Source organism: Haliaeetus albicilla, chromosome 14 (assembly GCF_947461875.1).
Source record: "Haliaeetus albicilla chromosome 14, bHalAlb1.1, whole genome shotgun sequence".
NCBI lineage: Eukaryota > Metazoa > Chordata > Aves > Accipitriformes > Accipitridae > Haliaeetus > Haliaeetus albicilla.
Window position 1 is genome coordinate 28717519 of NC_091496.1, and position 19315 is coordinate 28736833.

At 36.8% G+C, this 19315-nt stretch overlaps 1 protein-coding gene across 9 annotated transcripts in view; it reads right to left on the reverse strand.

Annotated features, from left to right (window-relative positions):
* The window catches only part of FOXP2 (forkhead box P2), a 435423-nt gene that overhangs the window by 75036 nt on the left and 341072 nt on the right, over positions 1 to 19315 (reverse strand). Inside the window, exon 2 of one of the 9 annotated variants that reach the window (XM_069802112.1) lies at positions 12601 to 12671. The exons of the other annotated variants lie outside the window; for them this stretch is intronic. The gene's annotated coding sequence lies outside the window, so the exon portion shown is untranslated. The remainder of the gene's footprint in view (positions 1 to 12600; positions 12672 to 19315) is intronic. 9 annotated transcript variants of the gene reach the window in all.

Consider the following 19315-nt stretch of genomic DNA (forward strand, 5'->3'; position numbering starts at 1 on the left):
TAAAGTGTTTATTAATCTTACATAACCATTTGAGAAAATCAGGATACTGTGCTAAATTATGGGATTATTTCACTGTTGCTGTGCTTCAATTCTCAATACACACAAGACAGCCTTAGAAAATTTCAGCAGAACTGCTGACCTTGGCTGACTTAGGTTTCTATTGGTTTTAAAAAAAAACCCAAACCAACAATAGCACATTGGATTTTAAAGTGATTTGATACTCTAAATTTCCAAGAAAATGTATCCAAACCAGTTGAAATACTCCTTCCCCACATGCCCAAATCAAACCACATCCCAAGATACCTCAATTACCACCACCTTAAAATTTCCTACATTTGCATTTTTGTTATCCTGTAGAACGTTCAACAGGCTGAAGGCTCTCATCCGTATTCCTAGGTCTTCAAGAAGTGGATAATTGCTCTGACACCCTCTAAGGGTTTCTGTTTTAAGGGAAAATAAAGCCAAGAGAAATATCTTTCCTAGCTCAGCAGCACAACTCTTCTGTTGGCTTTTTCCAGCTAAAAGCAGAAGAGTGTGAAACAATTCCTGTTGATACAAAATGGAGGCAACTTCACTTTCCCAAAGAAAAGTCTTCAAGTTGTAAACACAAAAGGAGACACAATCAGAAAATAATTCAGCCCAACTAAATCTTGAATATTTGAGATTTTGACTTGGAATGTGTTCCTCTCTTTTCACCAACTAGCCAGTGAACCTCAGGTGACCAAAATGAAGCATTTCAACTGGTGCCAAAAATGGGAGAGTGAATCAGGGTCTATTTTGTAATTACGGAGGTTGTGATTATTTGAATATGCATGACCAGCATCTGTGTAGTATGATTTTCAAAGCTAGACAATACCCAAGCCAGAGTCCCATTTAAGCATATGTATAAGCAGCAGACTTTCAGATCTGTGTAGGCTGATGGGGGTTTTTTTGTGCACTGTTGCACTCTGGCATCTTAGCCCCTGCACTCCTCAGAACAAGGACAGACACAGTAACCTTTCTGACCTCTAGTTTGTTGCATGTATAGGAGTTGAATATTGACAATCTGATTACATGCAATACAGCGCGATACATTCTGGGCAGATTCTTCTCTTGTTTACATCCATGTAAACACAGTGTACTAAAAGGCCATTGAAGTCAACAGTACAATCCCGGTGGAAATTGATATAAACAAAGTAAGAGTCAGGCTCAGCATTATTGTTGCAGCTGCCCTTTTATAAGCGTTATATATATTACAAGGCTGCATGGTGCAGAATGCAGCTTCTCCTGGAGGACTGCTGAGACCTTACCTTTTTCACCAGGCTTAAAGATGTGGAAAAGACAGTTCAATTTTCACTTGTATGATGCTTAGAAAAACTGGCTCATTGACAATAGGAGGAGCCAGGGCTTTCTCCAGCTGCTGTTTATGGCCATGTAAAGTCTGGCTACACTGTTATATGCCTAGATTTGCACGTTAGCTTGCTTATACGTTCTGTGGCTAATCATGGGATCAATTTGATATTAACAAAATATTTATTAAAAGTTAATATTTAAAAATACATTTTTACTAGTCTTGAGATTTACTTTTTTTTTTCCTGCTCCTCAAGCAACAACACGCAGCTGTCACTGATAGCAAAATAAAGATAACTTTACACGGGACCAAATGGCAGACCACAATTTTTATCTCCAGCTCACAGAAACATACTCTAGGCATGAACTGTGGCCAGCACATGGGTTAAAGCGCTACTCGTCCTTGTAACCCTTGTGCATAAGACATAAGAACCCAGTTAAAGACAGTTTCAGATAGAAAGGTAAGAGACCCAGATCACAATGATTTGCGTATCACTGCCACCTTGCCCAGGACCCGCATAACATATCCAAGATTTCCATCCCGAATCCTGCCCCTTCTCCTTTAAATCTTGGCAGCCATAGCAAAGACACATGCTGCAGTTGCAGAAGATCGAAAATAGAGTATCCAAGCATATCAGTAGCATACCTTATGGATGTTACTGAGATAGAGATAAAAGAAGTATTTTTTGATCTCAGCCAAAGTAGCCTTGAATAGGAAAGTCCCCTCTTTACCCTGCCAACGCCGAGGAGTACTCTATAGCTTTATGTACATTCACCAGGAATGCATGGGTATGAACTGGTGTTAGCTGCTCCTACCTCTGGATAAAATGGATGGATCCCAGTCAAATTTAAGCAATAAAGACTATCATTTGGCCCACGGAGCAGCTGACATGTGGACACTTCTCAGGCTTTGAAGGAGGAGTGTTGGGATTAGTCCAATCCACCTATTTTCCCATCTGGTGGTTGAATCAAATCCCTTATCTGTCCACTTTTAGGCTGTTTTGATCAGTTTGTGATAAAAGGGGGCCATATCACCAATCGTGAAATGCAGGTCTACAGCCCAACCATCTGGTTCTTGGAGCCTGAAGAGCAGATGAAGCAAGCTGCTTTCTAGCTCTTCACTACAAGAAAATTCATCTCCTGTACTGTGAGACAGTGAATGGGGGAAAGCTGGCTGTAAAGAGAGCAAGGAGACAATGCAGTCACCAACTCATTTCTGACCATCACCATTAGCGTTCCCCATCCAGATTTGGCAACAGCCACAGATTAAAACAGTGCAAGAAAATAGTGACCAACGCTGTCAAGGGAGGCCAGAACTAGAGCAACAAAACACTTGCCAGGCCAGGCAACTTGCGGGTACCTGTTCGTGTAAATCTGAACTCTCTATAGCAATTTAAAAAGGGCCTTTCTTTAGTTAAAATTTTAGAAGCAGTGCGGTGGAGTTTAGAATAATTTGTCAGCACTTTTACTGTTTATATGTCTTTGGGGTATATAATGGAAAGGTGGGGTTTCTTGGACATGAGCAAAATGGATTAATGGATCTTTAGTGAATTAATACATGGGCTTCACACTTTTGTAAGAAACAGTTCCAGTTAAAAAAAGCATGTACAGGATTTTTTAAAAGGAAAATAAATGACCCAATGTACAACATTTGGTGTAGTCTTTGGAGTTCTATTGCGTTTTTCTTCTTAAATTACATGGATGTATTTTACAAAAATGCTCTCAAAAGGTTTGGAGAAAATATGGAAAGTATATTCCCATATGAACATGAGCTACAAGGACAGCCAAATGGAGGACGAAGATAATCCTTAGTTTTTATTCGATAAATAGCAGCCATAGAACAGTCCAGATTCTACCAGCATGTTTAATAATGTTAAAGCCGCAATGTCCTATTTTCTCAAACCTCTAACATACATTTTAAACTATTGACTCCCAGTAAGGGAGGGAGTACACCCAAAGGCTCTTTGCAAGGCCTCACGCGGACTACCCTAACAAGGATCAAAAAGCCATAAAAGTATCCAGAAGCCACCTTAGTATTAATGCCTCAGGCTGAAAATTCTCAAAATTTGCAAGAACCTCAGATTTGATGCCTGTATACACCACATCAAGTATTAGCATGTGCATCATCATCTTCTGCTCACTTTCTTGCAAAAACATCTGCTTTGCATAGGCATAGGCATTTACAACTGCACGTGCACCTAACTTTTGCTTTGTTTTAATGTTCTCGCCAACTAGAAACCAGTGCAGCATTTCATGTTCTTGTGACGTGTCATATGAATGAGAGGATTTCAAATTTTCCTGTTCCATATAAAATACAGCCACGTTCACATACAGAGTAGATGTTTCTGTATGCCTGATTTTGTTTTGCCACCTGTCTTGCTGTTTGTTCACACAAACACCTAACTGTGTAACAAATGCAGTGTTTTAAGGACTGTGGTCAGATCTGTCCCGGTGTAAATACTGAATTTTCTGCCGCTGTTCTTATACTATATAGCATCATGTGGCAGTTTTATAAGAGATGACAAAGTTATTAGCTTGACTACTTTTTAGTCTTTTCAGAAATAAATAATATAGAAACCAAATAACAGAACAATAACTCAATCTTTTGGTTAACTTTAATAAGGAAATGTCCTAAGTGTCATCTAATAGAGAAAAATGCTTATGGAGATCAGAAGAACTAAAGAAGTAAAATGAGATCCAATGGGAAACATAAACTGTAACACGGGAGTTTGTCACAGCAAAAGCTCCCTCTCTGTCCCATACTAACTCCCACCTCAGACGAATATATGAAAGTATCACATCATGAAGCAATCTATTAGGTACCTGAGCCTGACAAGGACCTCGCAGAATATTAACTTTAAGAATTTCATAGTATCTTATCATGAACCAGTGACTCTTGGGCCAGGTTTGTATCACATCATTTTAAGCATCTTCCTGATATATCTACTTGCCCTGGGCACTTCCTATAGGCAACACGAGACAATGTGCAAATCCATGGACTAATCCAGTCCATGTAAAACCAGAGCTGTCTATGTCTGTCTCTTTTCTCTACTATGGGCACAGGTTAGACTGACTCAGCTTCTAACAGGGGTGTCTAACGTTAAATGCCTTCCGTTAGGCAAGATGAATCTGGACTTTCTGATAGTTCATTTGAAAGGCCACAGGGTTCCTGGGTGGCAGTGGCCGAAAAACTGCCCTGTGTACCCTGTGTTGCTCTCAAACAACAGAAGATTCACGCCAGTAATTCCATTAACAGAGACACCCTGAAAATAATACAGAAATCTTGCAAATAAACTCGGGTAAATATAGTTTCACAACATCTGTCAAGAAGAGATCTGAAAGCCGTCCACGGCTTCAGCAGCTGGTAGCATTTGAAAATTTCTGCTAGTAGCCAGTCCCTGCTCCCGCTCTCACAGTACAGCTCAGTGCAGTGGTTTCTTCAATCTGCCGCTCCTTTCCCCAAACACACTTCCATCAGTGCCTTGGGAGACTGCCAATGCACAGTATATATTTAAGTACCTTCCATTTACTGAAATGTCACTTCCTTCATTAGACACAGGTGAGTGTCTCTGTCCTTTCACTGTCTTTCTGTGTCACCTGCCAATGACTTTTTTGTTCAAGACTACGGAAATACTGTATTCTGTTTTCTCAATCTCTGCTTTTATTCTAAATTAATGCCTAAGCTTAGTATCAAAATATGAAGCGTTACCTAAAGAGGCAAATGACAGAGTGCTCTCTTCAGCCGCTCCTCAGGCACGCACTGCAATGGACAATACGGCTGAAATCCTCCCAGCTCCTCACCTTGTGAGCACAAGGCAACAACTTTACCAAACTACAAACACTACAGATAATAAGCCTGAGTTTGTTTATACTGATAATTATGGCAAAACAATCTATCTCCAAGGGGAGCCAAATTTAGTACTGGTAGAGCATATGATATTAATGAACTACTGGAACGCACAACTTGGTATAGGCACATACAATGAAATGACTGAAGGAGCAGTAAAGTTGGATCTTCAGTGATACACCTGTTTAGGAACAAGTTCCAAGTACAGATTTTTCTTATCACAAAAAATGGAACTAAAAAGACCCCATTTCTGTAAAAGGTTTACTAAAATAGAGCTAAGAAACATACATCATTTTTAAAAAGTTTAGAACTTCCAATGTAAAAAGTATTAAAATTACTTTCTTTTATCATTTTAATAACAATGTCTGATTTGTCAAAATAACAGTAAAAACTCTATAAATATCTGTTAAGGGATTATTCCAATAGCATGAAAAACTCTAGTGAAGAAATGACACAGAATATAGAACTGTCATCACACATTTGCATATAAAAGGCTGTTTAAAACTGACAGGCACATAAACAGAAAATACATGCTATAAAATTAGTCATTTTTAAGCATGGATCTTTAAATAAAGCTGGCAGAGTGCATTCATTTTAGCTAACTCATTCTCAAGAGGAATCACAAAAATGGTGCAGCACCTAGCAACATATTTTCTTCAGTCTTGTATACAGATAATAGTTTGATTATTACAATGTTTGGACATATCTTCATTAACTTACCTTAAAATATTGTCGGTATTTCTTGCATAATGTATTTTTGTTAAGGATGTCACTACACATTTACAAAATAAAAGTATTATTTATCTTTTCAAAGATGATCAGAACTGTGGTTTATTAGATATCGGAGGCTGCTTGTCAGAAAAAAACCTATATAGCACTCCCAGGGCTATCAAACAGAATGCATATTTTTAAAGTTCTTACGATGCAATGTTTGTAGGGAAATGCAGAGCTTTAATAGGCCTACCAAGAGACAAAAAAATGTTTTGGACTCACCAGTCCTTTCAATCAGAAATAGAAGCAGCGCACTTCAAGCCAAGCACCATATGAAACAACACCCTAAACTTAAATTAATGCAAACCATACAAAATGCATATTGCTAAAAAAAAAAGCAGCTCTGACAAGCAGATAGGAAAAAAAGAAAATATTTTGACACTTCTTAAACTGAAAATATTGACTCCTTCGAACTGACACGAAAGTGGGTTTTAATGCATTTCATTTAAAGGCTGCGATGGCCAGGGTCATGTCCCGCGTCCCCTTCCCCCAGTGAACGAGGAGAACCTGGACAGGTGCTGAACCCACAGCGGGGACCCGCATTCCAGAGCCTGACTTGCCGGGAGTGCCCGTTAACCAGCAGGCTCCAGAAACTCGGTCTTTTCTCTCAACCGTTTCACGTCAGATCAATACCGGCACCCTACGCGCGGGGCTAGCAAGTGCCAGTGGCTCCCTCAGCTGCCGGAGCAGCCTGACGGACGGCTCTTCCCCTGCTCCCAGGCTGGCAGGGGAGGAATTCCAGCCCCTTACTCCCTACACCTCAGAGAGCAACCAGCGCCCCAAGATGGAGAAGGGGGTGGAAACATCTTCCCCGTTAGTTTTGAAAGTAACGAGCTTTTACGTCCTTATTTTCTTAAATCCCTTGCTCAAAATTTCTTTTCGTAAAAGCGCCTAGCATTTAATAAAGCAGTACTTTCCAAGGCTCTCCGAGTGTTGTTCCACTGAAAATTATAGATTCGTAAGAATTTGGTTTTATTTGGCTCTCTAGACACAAAATCAATTAGTCACAAAGCTTTGATCCTATGACAATTCAGTACTACTTACATCGTAGTGTGAATGTGAAAGAAGCACAGAACCTTCTGCGAGATTTGAGCCTAAGACTTCTGTTAAAAAGTATTTTCCGTACAAACTTCTATTTGCCTCTCACTTTTATTTAGTTTTAGAAACTACCCAGAGATTATTTTAATAGAATTCAGATACTTATTCTAAGAGTAACAGATGCAGCTTCTTTGTCATACTATTTGGATTACTCATAAAAAAGCCTCACAAACCGATGTTCACTAAATATACCCATAGGCATAACTGCTGTAACCACTGATTAGCAATCTAATTTGAACACATTTCATTAAAAGACATAAGCTAAAATAAAAGTATTTCTTGTTAAAAAATCATTATGCAAATCACAGAACAAAAAAAAAATAGACACCTTGGCAAGTGAGCTAGCCCATCTCTCTCTTCAAAAGCAGAATAAACTGTTTTGTTTCTGACAAACGTTTGTCCAAAATCTTTTCACAAACTTTAAGCAAGGGAGATTCCACAACACACCCAGCAGCCTATTCCAGCACTTGCTTATTTTCAAAAAGCTATTGGACGTTTAACACAAACCTCCTTTGCACCAATTAAAGCCAATTATTATTTGTAGATATGTACTTACAAGTATAAAAATGTGTAAATGTTTTGCAAAGATATAATTAATGATGAAAAAAATAATGCCATTTACTGACCAAATGAGTATTTTGTAATGGGATAGTAAAAACAAATGCTTTTCACTACTATTCCCTTATTGAATTCTTGCTATATTAATTAAAACTTCATCAGCTATTTTTATGCTTGACTATATCTTACAAACATAAGAAAATGCACATTTGTACCTAAATACCTGACCCAACTCTGAAATCAGCACTGATCTGAACTCAGCATCAGCTTTGCCCCCAGGTTTGACAGTAACAACAACTGCCCCTAGAACTGACCTAGGGAATGAAGGTCTTTGTGAGACCTGGGCTTACCGAAGTGCAGAGTATTAATTTAAATACTGTATGACCTAGAATATTATCCTTTTGACAAAAGACAGTATTACAGTTCACATATAGACAGTGTCTACAGTACTCCTAAGAAAAAGAACATATACCACCTTCTACGTTTTACCAGAGCTTCCGCAGCTCTTCAAATCTGTAAGAAGACACTGAGACCTGCCTTTAAATTAAAACTAATAACTGAAAAATTATTTTCCATCTGGAAATGCAAGCAAGTTCAAAACTACAGTGTTTCATAAACCAAGACTAAAAATATAAGGTGCTACAGCAATATTTCCCTTTCGCCCAATAATGCAGAAAAACAATCCAGTTCTGAAATATAACAAATGAGCAATAATCAAGCAGCATGAAAAGGAACAACTTTGGTTCAGAAGCAATGCTGAAGGGTTAAAAATATTGCTTAGGAGCAGTCCAGGTTTTTTTCTTTAAAATCAAATTTTTGCAATATGTATTTATCAAAATATTAGTGAAGGAAATTTCAAAATGGAAGTTTTGCTTTGAGGTGAACCTGACTTTGGCATCATGCACCTTTGACAAACTAATATTAAGAATGTTGTTTTGAAAATGTAGGCATGTTTCAGCTTCCTCAAAATCTTTTTTTTGATACAAAATTAATGTAACAGATTTCAGAGTGTTTTAGTACTGAAAAGTCCTAATTAAAAATGTTGTAAATGGAATACTTCATGAACCTCTAATGAAATATTCAATGCTGGATCAATTGTATTGGTACTGCTAAAATATTTCACATTTTTCGTTATATTTTTGATTCTTTCCAGTGGGATAGTTCCTATTCCCAACCCTGGCAAACCCTACAGAGGCCAAAAATATCATTTTACCAAACTGGTAAAGAAAACTCAGCTTATTTAATTTCAAGAGTTTTCTAAATTATGGGCATTCAGACTCAGTTACAAGCCACAACAAGGGCTAGAAAAGAAGATTTAAGGAGAAGAAAAGGAGAGACCTGAACGGTCGACTCAATTAAAAAGAGCAGTTAAGGATTATTACTAAGTTGTTAATGATGGATACCTTTATTGTCTCTATAAACTTTATGAACACTATACAAATATCAAACAGTGGTAACAAACACAAGGAAATTAGAGCAGCATTTACACATGGAAGGAGAACACAGATAGGACACCCAGGTAATAGAGAAGAAGACATGCTGTTGGCATCTTCTTGTTTATAGAGTTGCTAAAGACATTTAAGCTGACTATTTACCTTTTCTTGGGGAAGGAGCAAAGCTTTAGGGACTGCCTAAAAAGGTGTATATATGCATCTATCTGTCTCTCTATCCGTTTCTAGTCAGCACTGATGACCCAGTCATTATTGGGAGCTTCTGAATGGCAAACTCATTAAAGTGGCTAAAGCCACACTCTTGCTAACTTTTGTTAAATGTAAGACATCCTGAAGCAATTTTTTAAATGAACGAATTTTGAACGAAACCAAGGCGTACCTTCCAATTTAAGATGCAAAGGCACTGAGGAATGAATGATTATAATCTCTCCATTATTTCGTAGGTGATGGCATGATGCGTGGGTTTTAGAAATGAACCCAGTGGGAGCTTGGGGTGCACAGATCTTTGAAAAAACCACCTCCACAACCCCCAACTCACTCCAACCGTCTAGACTTCACCGTGCATGGAACATTAAAAGGAAGGAGATTTCAGGCTGAATAAAATCTACATTTGCAGTAATATGTACTGTGGGGATGGTCTTTAGTAAGCATCTAACATTCCTCTGCCTTTTATACATTGAGGATGTAAAGACATTGTGAAGAACCACAAGAATAACGTAACTAGATATTTATGACTGCAATACCACCAGTACCTTCGTTACTTCAGTATCTCTACAAAATCCTCAGAAGTAGCTTATACTTTTTACTATGGAGCACAAATGCTTCTTGCAGCAGGCTAGCCTTTTGGAAACATGATAGCGTGACATAAAAAAGAAACTGAAATTCGTAGAAGTTTGTATCACATATAAAGTACGTAATGTTATATCTATTTGGCCAAATGGATTAGCAGGCTGGATTTGTGAGCATCTGGCTTTTGAATATCTTAAACCATTTTATAGCAAGCTTTTCACATTGTACAACCTCTGAGCATGCTCTACCACACTTTGTATAACATATTTTCAGAAATTCCTTTCTACTGTATTTCAAAGTCCTTGTGTAACATACTGAAGTGTTAACAATGAGATATATAAGCCCCAACATTGCACTTAGACATAGATATGTATTTATGTATGCATATTTTACATATTATTTAGATAGACACCAAATGTTAAACATGTTACTTATTCTAGTAAAAACCCCGAAGTTTGACATATATAAATACATCCTGTCTCCCCTGTTCAAAGATAACTGGAAGAGCTACATAAATAATAAAAACAGGAAATAAAACACACTTTAACTATCCATTATCAAGGGAATATTGTTTTAACAAGATGTATGGAATCACATTATCATTCTATTAATTCAATAATCTTGATGTTGTTACAAGACTGAGACAGTTATCAAAGCGGGGGATCATTCCTGTACATAAGGATCACATCACTTAATGGGACAGAGATGTCACGTACACTACAGCGTCAAAAAGATAACAGGACTGAGCTTCTAGTGGTAACGAATTTATGTTGGCAAACATGGCTCCAACAAAATATCTGGTATTTGATAAGCATATAGATACAGCTGGGTTTGAAACTGCTATCATTATAGTGCTGATTTCATGAAATCCCTCACAAATTGATCTTTTATTTTATACTCACACACATTCAAAATCTATACATACTTCCTATTGACAGTGGTTTCAAAGGTCTTTCATTAACTCAGCCTTGCAACGACAAATGTAAGAACACCTTCTCTTCTTTTGAAATTAAATGAATATTTATGGTAATTATTATTAAACAACTTTACCCTTGAGGACACTGGTCCTCAGAGTTTGCATGGCTTTTCAACTAAACCTGTTTCCTCAGAGAAATTTTAGGAATTATTCTTCATGATTCAGTACATTCCTGCTTAGTAACTGGCAGCCAAGCTAACACTTCTTACACCTTTTTTTCAGTCATATAGTTTTAGTCAAAAAGAATAGACTCTGGGCATGCAATTTCTTTTACTACTTGATTTCTGTGTGTAGCTGGTAACAATGACCCCCTCCCACCTACATGGCATAGTGGAGTTTGAGACACACAGAAATTCAAGATAATCACAAACTGGTTTCAATACACGTTATTCTAGTCTCACAGCTTCTCGACCCTGCTGTATACAATTTGGTCTCACATCCATTATGGAGATATTGATATAACCATATAGTTGCAAGAAGATCTGAATTCTAATGACTTTTTAAGCTGACTATAAATCTGCAGGTAAACACCAAGACTACCTCTTACCTGTCTTTGAATGACATGTTTGTAACACAGATGGGTGGAGGCAGTTTCACTTCTGCTAGTTTTAGCCTTAACTACTGCGTTATGTACTGCCTTTCATTTCATATAGTTCATGACAGATACATCCTATGAAGTCACATGAAGAGAACAGGCTGCATTTGAACAACCATATGTTTAGCTACCTGAGGTGATAAAAAAGGTACTATTGTAGCTACAGTGTTACAGTGTAACTATGGCCTATACATGTAAATAAAAACTTGGAACGTTAGGTAAGTCTGTAAGTTACATACATACTTATGTATATGAACAAATAGAAGATGGAGGCGTGGCATGGTGATTTAACAGATCAAGGATGCCGCATTGTTCTCAAATGGTGAATTCAGACAAAGGCCAATTCAGGACTAAATAACATACAAGACCTAAGTCCAGTTATCTTTTGTACATTACGACTAAATGCCAGCTTCTTAAGGCTATCAGCATACAGGACAGGATTTTCTGAATGAATAACCCTATTTCTATTTTCTTCTGTTTGTATTAGGATCATAGAGTTGCCACCATTAGAACAACATGACAATTATTGAAAAAACATCGTCTTTAATAGCATCTGCGGTATTTGGTATTCCTCAGAAACCAATAGTGGGCAGATGCCCTTCTTTCCTTATCTCATACTTCTGGAAGTCATTACATAGGCAGTACGTATGAACTGTATACTTTTCCAGCTCCAGCTCCAGCCACAGATTTATATAACAGTTAGTGAATGCAGAGCTAAGTTTGGGAATGGATTACCACAATCTGACATGAAGCAGAACTGAAATGGTAAAGCTGATTGAAGAAGGCAAACTTTTCCTTAGGAGAATCTTTTCTGAATTCTCCTAGATTTCATCCTTAGTGTTAGCTAAAACAAGATTACACGGCCAAAGGCTTTCTGTACTATTTTTCTCTTTGCAGATTAATCACAGTTGATAATGAAAACTACCATCAAGCTAGCTGCAGGTAAAATAAAGTTTGCACGGCCATCATAGTGGCATTTCAAAGTATAAGATGAGTCTGATACTGTGACATTTAAAAGGCAAGAGGTCCCACTTAGTTGCTTTACAGCTACTTTGTGTCAATCATGCTACTTGGCACACAGCAGAAGTGTTGTCAGGAATAGTGACTACATCCTGAGTGAAAAACAAAACTCCAAAAGTGAATGTGAGGGACAGAAACTATAGAAATGAGGAAAAATTTCACTTACATTTATCCAAGATGGCTGTCGCTACTACTGTTGAAACTCTGCTATGGGCTGAGGTCACAAGACCCTGTAAGCTAAAATAGAGAAGCTTCAGCTGAGGGTAACTGAAGCTGCAGCACATTAAAATACATTTTAAAGTTATAGGTATTGACTGGAGCTTAAATTTCTTGATCTATTCTTCCCAAGGCATGAAAAGTGACCTCTACTTTTTGGTCACTTTTCAAGCCTGGAGGGAAGAGATTTTCAGTATTATCCCCTACCTCATTATTGGTGTGTATGTATGTTATATACAGTACATGATATGATATTATGATGGTTTCATTGGCATGAGTTTGGAGTTGCCACATTATTCACAAATGGTGAAACCATACGTGATTTATGCAGATTCCCCCAAACAAAACTAGAATAAAACCTTTATACAACATCACATCATCATGTATGTAGGAAATGTGGATTATATAAAAGAAAAGCTAGCTTAAAAAATCTTCAAAAATGTATTAAAATGCATCACAGAGCTCTTTTTCCTTTCTATAAAGGTAATTTTTTAATTCTGCACCTCTGAAGGAGTCTGATAACTTTTACATCTTAGAAATACCGAAATAACTTTAAAATTATTTTTTTATGTATATGAATAGTGTAGTTTGAAAAATCTATTGCATCTTAACCTCCCAGTGCTTAAATCAAGTGTGTGATCTACTAGGCAGCTACAATCTCCTCTTAACCTGTGATACAAAGACCCTACTGTTGGCTTCAATAAGTGGCAAGATACTGAATTTGTCACTAATTTTGGATCAAACATTCTCTCTTCTGGCCCACAAGTCACTGTGCTTTTGGGAAAAGAACTGACATGCAAAAGAAAAAAATAAGGAGAAAACAGAAAATAATACCTTGGGAAATTATTGCTAGTGTTAACAGTAGAGATCTTAAATGACAGAAGGAAAGAGACTAGCCAAGTTCAGCTGAGAAAAGTGCATGACGAACAACCCTGCAGTTTATTACCTGTACTAGGACTACATATGATACCTGCCTATGTAAATATACACTTGTGTATGTGCATGTATAAACAGACATATGCAATGTGGAGAAACAAATTTCTAGAACGTGTCTAATAGGCTTTTCTGTACCTGAAATGAAGAAAAGCAATTCCAAGAACACAAGGAATGCAATGAATCTGAACTACAGAAATCCTGAAGCAGCCAAGTAACAACAAAAGCACATATATCATATATATTTGATATATGTGAAAGAAAGACAAGTTGCCAAGAAATATAGTGAAGGGTGGAATCTCTGTGCTTTCTGAGCATACTTACAAAAAGAAATTCCCATCACATAATACAGATGTTTACTGCATTTCTTGTGCAACCATAATGTGATTTATAATAGATGAGAATATAACAGATGAGAATTAAGAAACTACCAGTATACTGCATCATTTCGATGTATTCAAAGAAATAGTGTGCACAATTAAAACTAAGAAATCCAGTGAAACTGTTACACATTAGAAACATTGTTATAAAATTAACTCTAGAAGTCACCATACTCTCTATGAAATACCACAGTCAAATCCATCATTTGAAAGATGAGTAAAGAAGACAACATGATTCTAACAAAAATGACCACTGGGGAAAAAATAGGTAAATTTTTCCCACAAAAAATGACTGCTGCATTTTGGATTTTAAGACAGCAAGTGTTATTCAAATTATGAGACCATCTTAAAAGAAAGGGAGACGTGATGGCAAAGTGTTTGTGATAGAAGACTAAATAATTCACCTTTACTAAAACCATTTCAGTACTTAGATGACTAGTCTAAAGTTTCATGAATGCTTGTAAGCCTACGTAGAATGAGTATTTCCTAGTCTCGATGCTACAGGATAGATGCCACATCACCAGAACACTATATCCCAACTGGAACTAGTTGCTTGCCTTCACCTAATGAGAAACACTAACAAAGAAATAGCAAACTGAAATGGAATTAATTATTCTCTCCATGAGCAGAGAGACTTCCGTAACAGAATTTATGCAATCTAAACAGAGTGTGTTTGACTATGTAGAATGTAGTCTAATATGCTCAGTGTGTAAAGAGGTAAAGCTCTATCGACAATAAGCCTGGCTCATTTCATAAGCAGTAATTTATTTAGAAGGAAAAAAAAAAAAAAAAAGAAAGAAAAATAGAAGTGGGAATGGGGGGGATATCACTCTACCGAATGCAAAAAGTCTACCCTATGCTAGTCATCTGAGGTTACCTGTATAATCCAAGGAGAAAAATAGGCATTTATGTGGCACAATTCATTAAATCCTAATTAGATATCTAAATTAGATCGAGTAAACTATCTCTTAAGCTGTGTTGACTGTGCATTGACAACAATGTGTTGACTAAAATTGCCTTGACTATGAATGGTGACAAAAAGCTCTTGAGCCTGGACTATTAAGGTGAATGGCAGAGACAATGTGTAACCATCTATTGTCTGGTGAAATAAAGCCTGCTTCCAAGAGACCAATTATCTAATGTTGACTTCCCATTAGTATGCACCTGAACCAGTCATTTGTATTTATGTTAAAAAGATGTAAACCCAGACTACTCTGTATTGACTTCACACATTCAGACTGCATCAGATAGATGTGATGCCCTAAAAGTTATTCCAGGTGAACAGCAAAAGTAAAACCTCCATCCACTTTGATTTTCATTCAGGTACAGGAAGGCAACAAATGAAGAACACTGCTGAAATCTTCATTCATTTCATTCTATCACTGGATGTATGGACATCCCTATAATACTCTATATCCTACCTAAACAAACCAACCAACCCTCAAATCCCCTTCTTTCCCTTCAAATTTGAAGAAAAACTCTCGTTGTGGAATAAAATGAATGAAAATGTTACGATCCACACATGCACACACACACAGACAGAGAAACCAGCTGCGGAATCCTAGGTACTAACATTCATACTGACAAAACTATTGAAAAAATCAGCATGATACTTCAGGAAGTCAGATAGTCAATAAGTTGACTGTTGTCAATTTAAGCAAAATTTTGTTTTGAATAAAGTTCTGTAAGTTAAAAAGTATATAAAATCAGATGTAGCCCAAATAAAAAATTATAAATAGTAAAAACATGTTTGTATTGTGTAGTAGCTCAGTATAAACTTTTCCAATATTATATACCCTTCAGTTTTACATGGCTCATAAGATTAGATGTGACAGTAGTATAGGCCTCTTTAGAGATACATATGACAAACTTAGGCAGCCAGCAAGGGAACAATCACCATTTTTATAATCAATTTCAGAACTGAATTGAATTTCCAGAAATGATTTGAATGAAAATTAGCTCACAGCGTGATGGGGGTTGGTACATTTGGTTTGAATAAATCAGGTGGATAAAAATAAAATAATAGAAAAAATAAACCATATTATTTTGTAAATATTTACAGATTAATTCAAATTTATCAGCTACAAAAATTAATCAGAAAGCAGATTGACAGCACCTCACACAACTCGGTGATCACCACAAATCCAGACAATGTATCAGATTTCATCACAATAGAGGTCATGTTTTAAATGAAGGTAGAATTTGTTATGCATTATTCATCCATCTGAAAATATTACAAGGTGGGACAACTTTTTTATAGTTTATTACCATAGCATATTACAAAATGCATTTGTAAAATAAATGTTTAACCGATGAGTCTATGACAAGTCGTTACAAAGCATATTATAAGATGCAAATATTGTTAAAATACGTGTGCATGTTTAATGCATGAATTACAGTCATCAGGCATGGTATAAATTGTCATAAAATTTAACAAATGATAATAAGATATTTATAAATGGCATCTAAACATAAAGTGTGCACAGAGAAGTAAATGGTACTAAAATTAATCCTTGTATGAAGGCTCTTTTTTTGCTTGTCTTTTTACTCAGAACAAACCAAGTTTGGTGATTTTTGTGTTTGGATGCTAGTAAGCAATGTCTGAGACAAATTCCTCTTGCTAAGCTTCCAAGGCAGCCAGAAACTTCAGTCTTCAGAAGATTTCCAGAATAAAATTACAGACAGTTCTCCATTAGCTCGGCAGCATTGCTTAACTTTAACACCACCTCCAAATTTTTTCTTATGGAGAATTAAAATGCACGGAATAAATCTGAGTTATTATTTTTACAGACAAATTTTCTGAGGAGGTAAACTGATGAAACTCCATATTATAATTCTTTGTCTACTCATCAGAAAAAACAACTTCAAGAGAACAGGGAAGAAACAACCTTACCTTTCAAATTTTGTACGCTTGATCAGTGATACTCAGTTTACAGACACTGATTTCTATAAGCCTTGTATATGCTATTATATTTTTTTGTAATTCAATACCATACAGCAGAACATTGATCAGAGAAAAGGTATTTACGGGTTTTGGCATATGTGTAGAATATAAACAAAGAGCTGTCACCAGGATATTTCCCAGCTGATTACAGAAAAAGAATTTGTCTGTTTGGAAGAGAAATTTATATTCTTTCCATCTATAAGAGTCAGACTGAATGGCAGACGAGATCCTGAAAATAAAGAAATGTCCTTACTTCCAAAATCACCAGATAATTGTCTAGGAAAAAAGGAGAACAGGTTGAGTAAGACAGAGAGAGAAAGAAGGCAACTACAGGGAGATACCATAGTCGTGTCCTGCAAGCTTTTGTGCAGAGATTTGCTGGTATGTGAAATCACTCATGATACAGAACTTGAATGATTTCACTGTAACTAAATAATGTTATAAATCTAGTCTAAATCTGCCAGGTTTCAGCTGCTGAAGAAGCTGATCTCCAGCTTCTGAACCACAAAGAGCATTAGCAGGACCCAAGATGTCTGATCCTGTGATAGGGATGTTGACATTGTTCTCTCTTAATTCTCTCCGAAGTTTAACAAGATTCAATGCCCGGAAACAGGACCTGATACATTCAAGAAAGAAATAAAGTACTAATTTTGGCAGAACAAGCAAGGAAAAAACCCTCAAACTTTACATGTTTTCAAAAATAAACTTAAAATTCATAGATGAAAAATCTATTTCAAGCTGTTGAATACAAAGGGTTCTTGAGCCTCACATTGCTGGGAGAACGTAAAAGGGAAGGTTCTCAAGTTTTTTATCCTGTCTTATCATCTCACCCAGCCCACCATTCGTAACGCATCTGGAGTGGGCACTCACAAACACAGGATATTAGGATCTGACTCAGTATCACCTACTGTCATACTCCTCTGGACATAAACAACGTAATTAGAAGCCTGAATTTTGACCTGGTATAACATGCAAAAATAGGCAACTTCTCAGTTAGAGGGCCTGGGGCATGCATGACTAGCTGTAGCTTTACAAAGCTTACCCTAGATTTATTTTACAAGCAAGCACAGGTGACCACACACATCTGTAGAACATGCCTAAGGAACACCCTTCCCTTCTCATCTGTAGAACCATGAAACATATTCAGTTGCACATTATATATTTCCTCACTGAGAGCTTCAGTGAAAGCACTAAAATAAGGTCCCCAATGCAGATGTAGTCAGAGCAGTCTTGCAATCTCACTGAGAAAACGACATATTCAGCCCCAAGGTGCTCCTGCTATCTGCATGTCACAGCTGGAGTAAACAGTGCAATAAGTGCCTCTGAACTTCCCCACCCAGGAAGGTATTCAGAGAATTTGTGGCTAATGGCTTTTTTCCTTAAAAGCCCTCACATGCAAGGCCCTCCACAAATTATTTATTTCTTCAGCTTTTCCAAACATAAAGGAACCTTGCAAGCTGGCAAAGCACAAGAGGCTTTGAAGTCAACCGTAAGCCATTCCTTCTTGTGTGTGTATCTTGTTTCCTAAAGATGTGACCATTCAGGTAAAATGATTGAGCAATCAGTTCTTGGATAAGAGTGACTGTCTCAAAGTTAAATTGAAGGTCAAGAGGATACTGCTCAGAAGTGTGAAAAATGCTGTGCAGGACACTCCCCCATCCTTCCAGCAATGGCATTGCTTTCTTTTTTTTTCAAATCAAGAAAACCCCAAACACAACAGATAACAAAACCAGAACACCAAACAAAATGATTAAAATGTCCTAGAGTAAGGTGAGGTTGGAAAAAGATGATGAAAAGATTAATATAATAAATAAAATTAGCAATAAGTAGTTTATCTTTTCCGTATGTTGTTTCTTCCTTCCAAGGGTTACTTGACAAATACTTAAAACCCCAACATATATTGCAGACATCGTTTAGTAAAGGAAGTGGTCTTACCAACATCTACAGCTGTTGTGCAATTATAAATGCAGGAAATCATTAATGAGAAACATATAGTAATTTTCTACATACACTTCCATAGCTGACACAGCATCCTTCTTTGTTGAGCAGATACATATCTCTGTGGCAGAACAATTCAAGAGAATCAAGGGAGCCAACAGTGTGCTGGTTCATAGAGGAATTTAGTCAATTGGACAAATTGAAGAATATTTTCAGTCCTAAAGGACTATATATATTAACTGGAATTATTCTCATATGTGTAACTACTCAACAGGCTTTAAAACCAGCTGAAATCTGACAATGAAGAGTGCGTCTTCTTTCGAAAACTAAAATCTTGGTTTGTTTTTATTTTTGCTTTCCCATTTTATCTTGGTCTTCTTTGTAATTAATTGTTCACTTCAAAAAATGGCTTTTTTCCTGATGTACTTGGCAGTTTATGCTAGGCACACATGTTAGAAAAAGGCCTACTA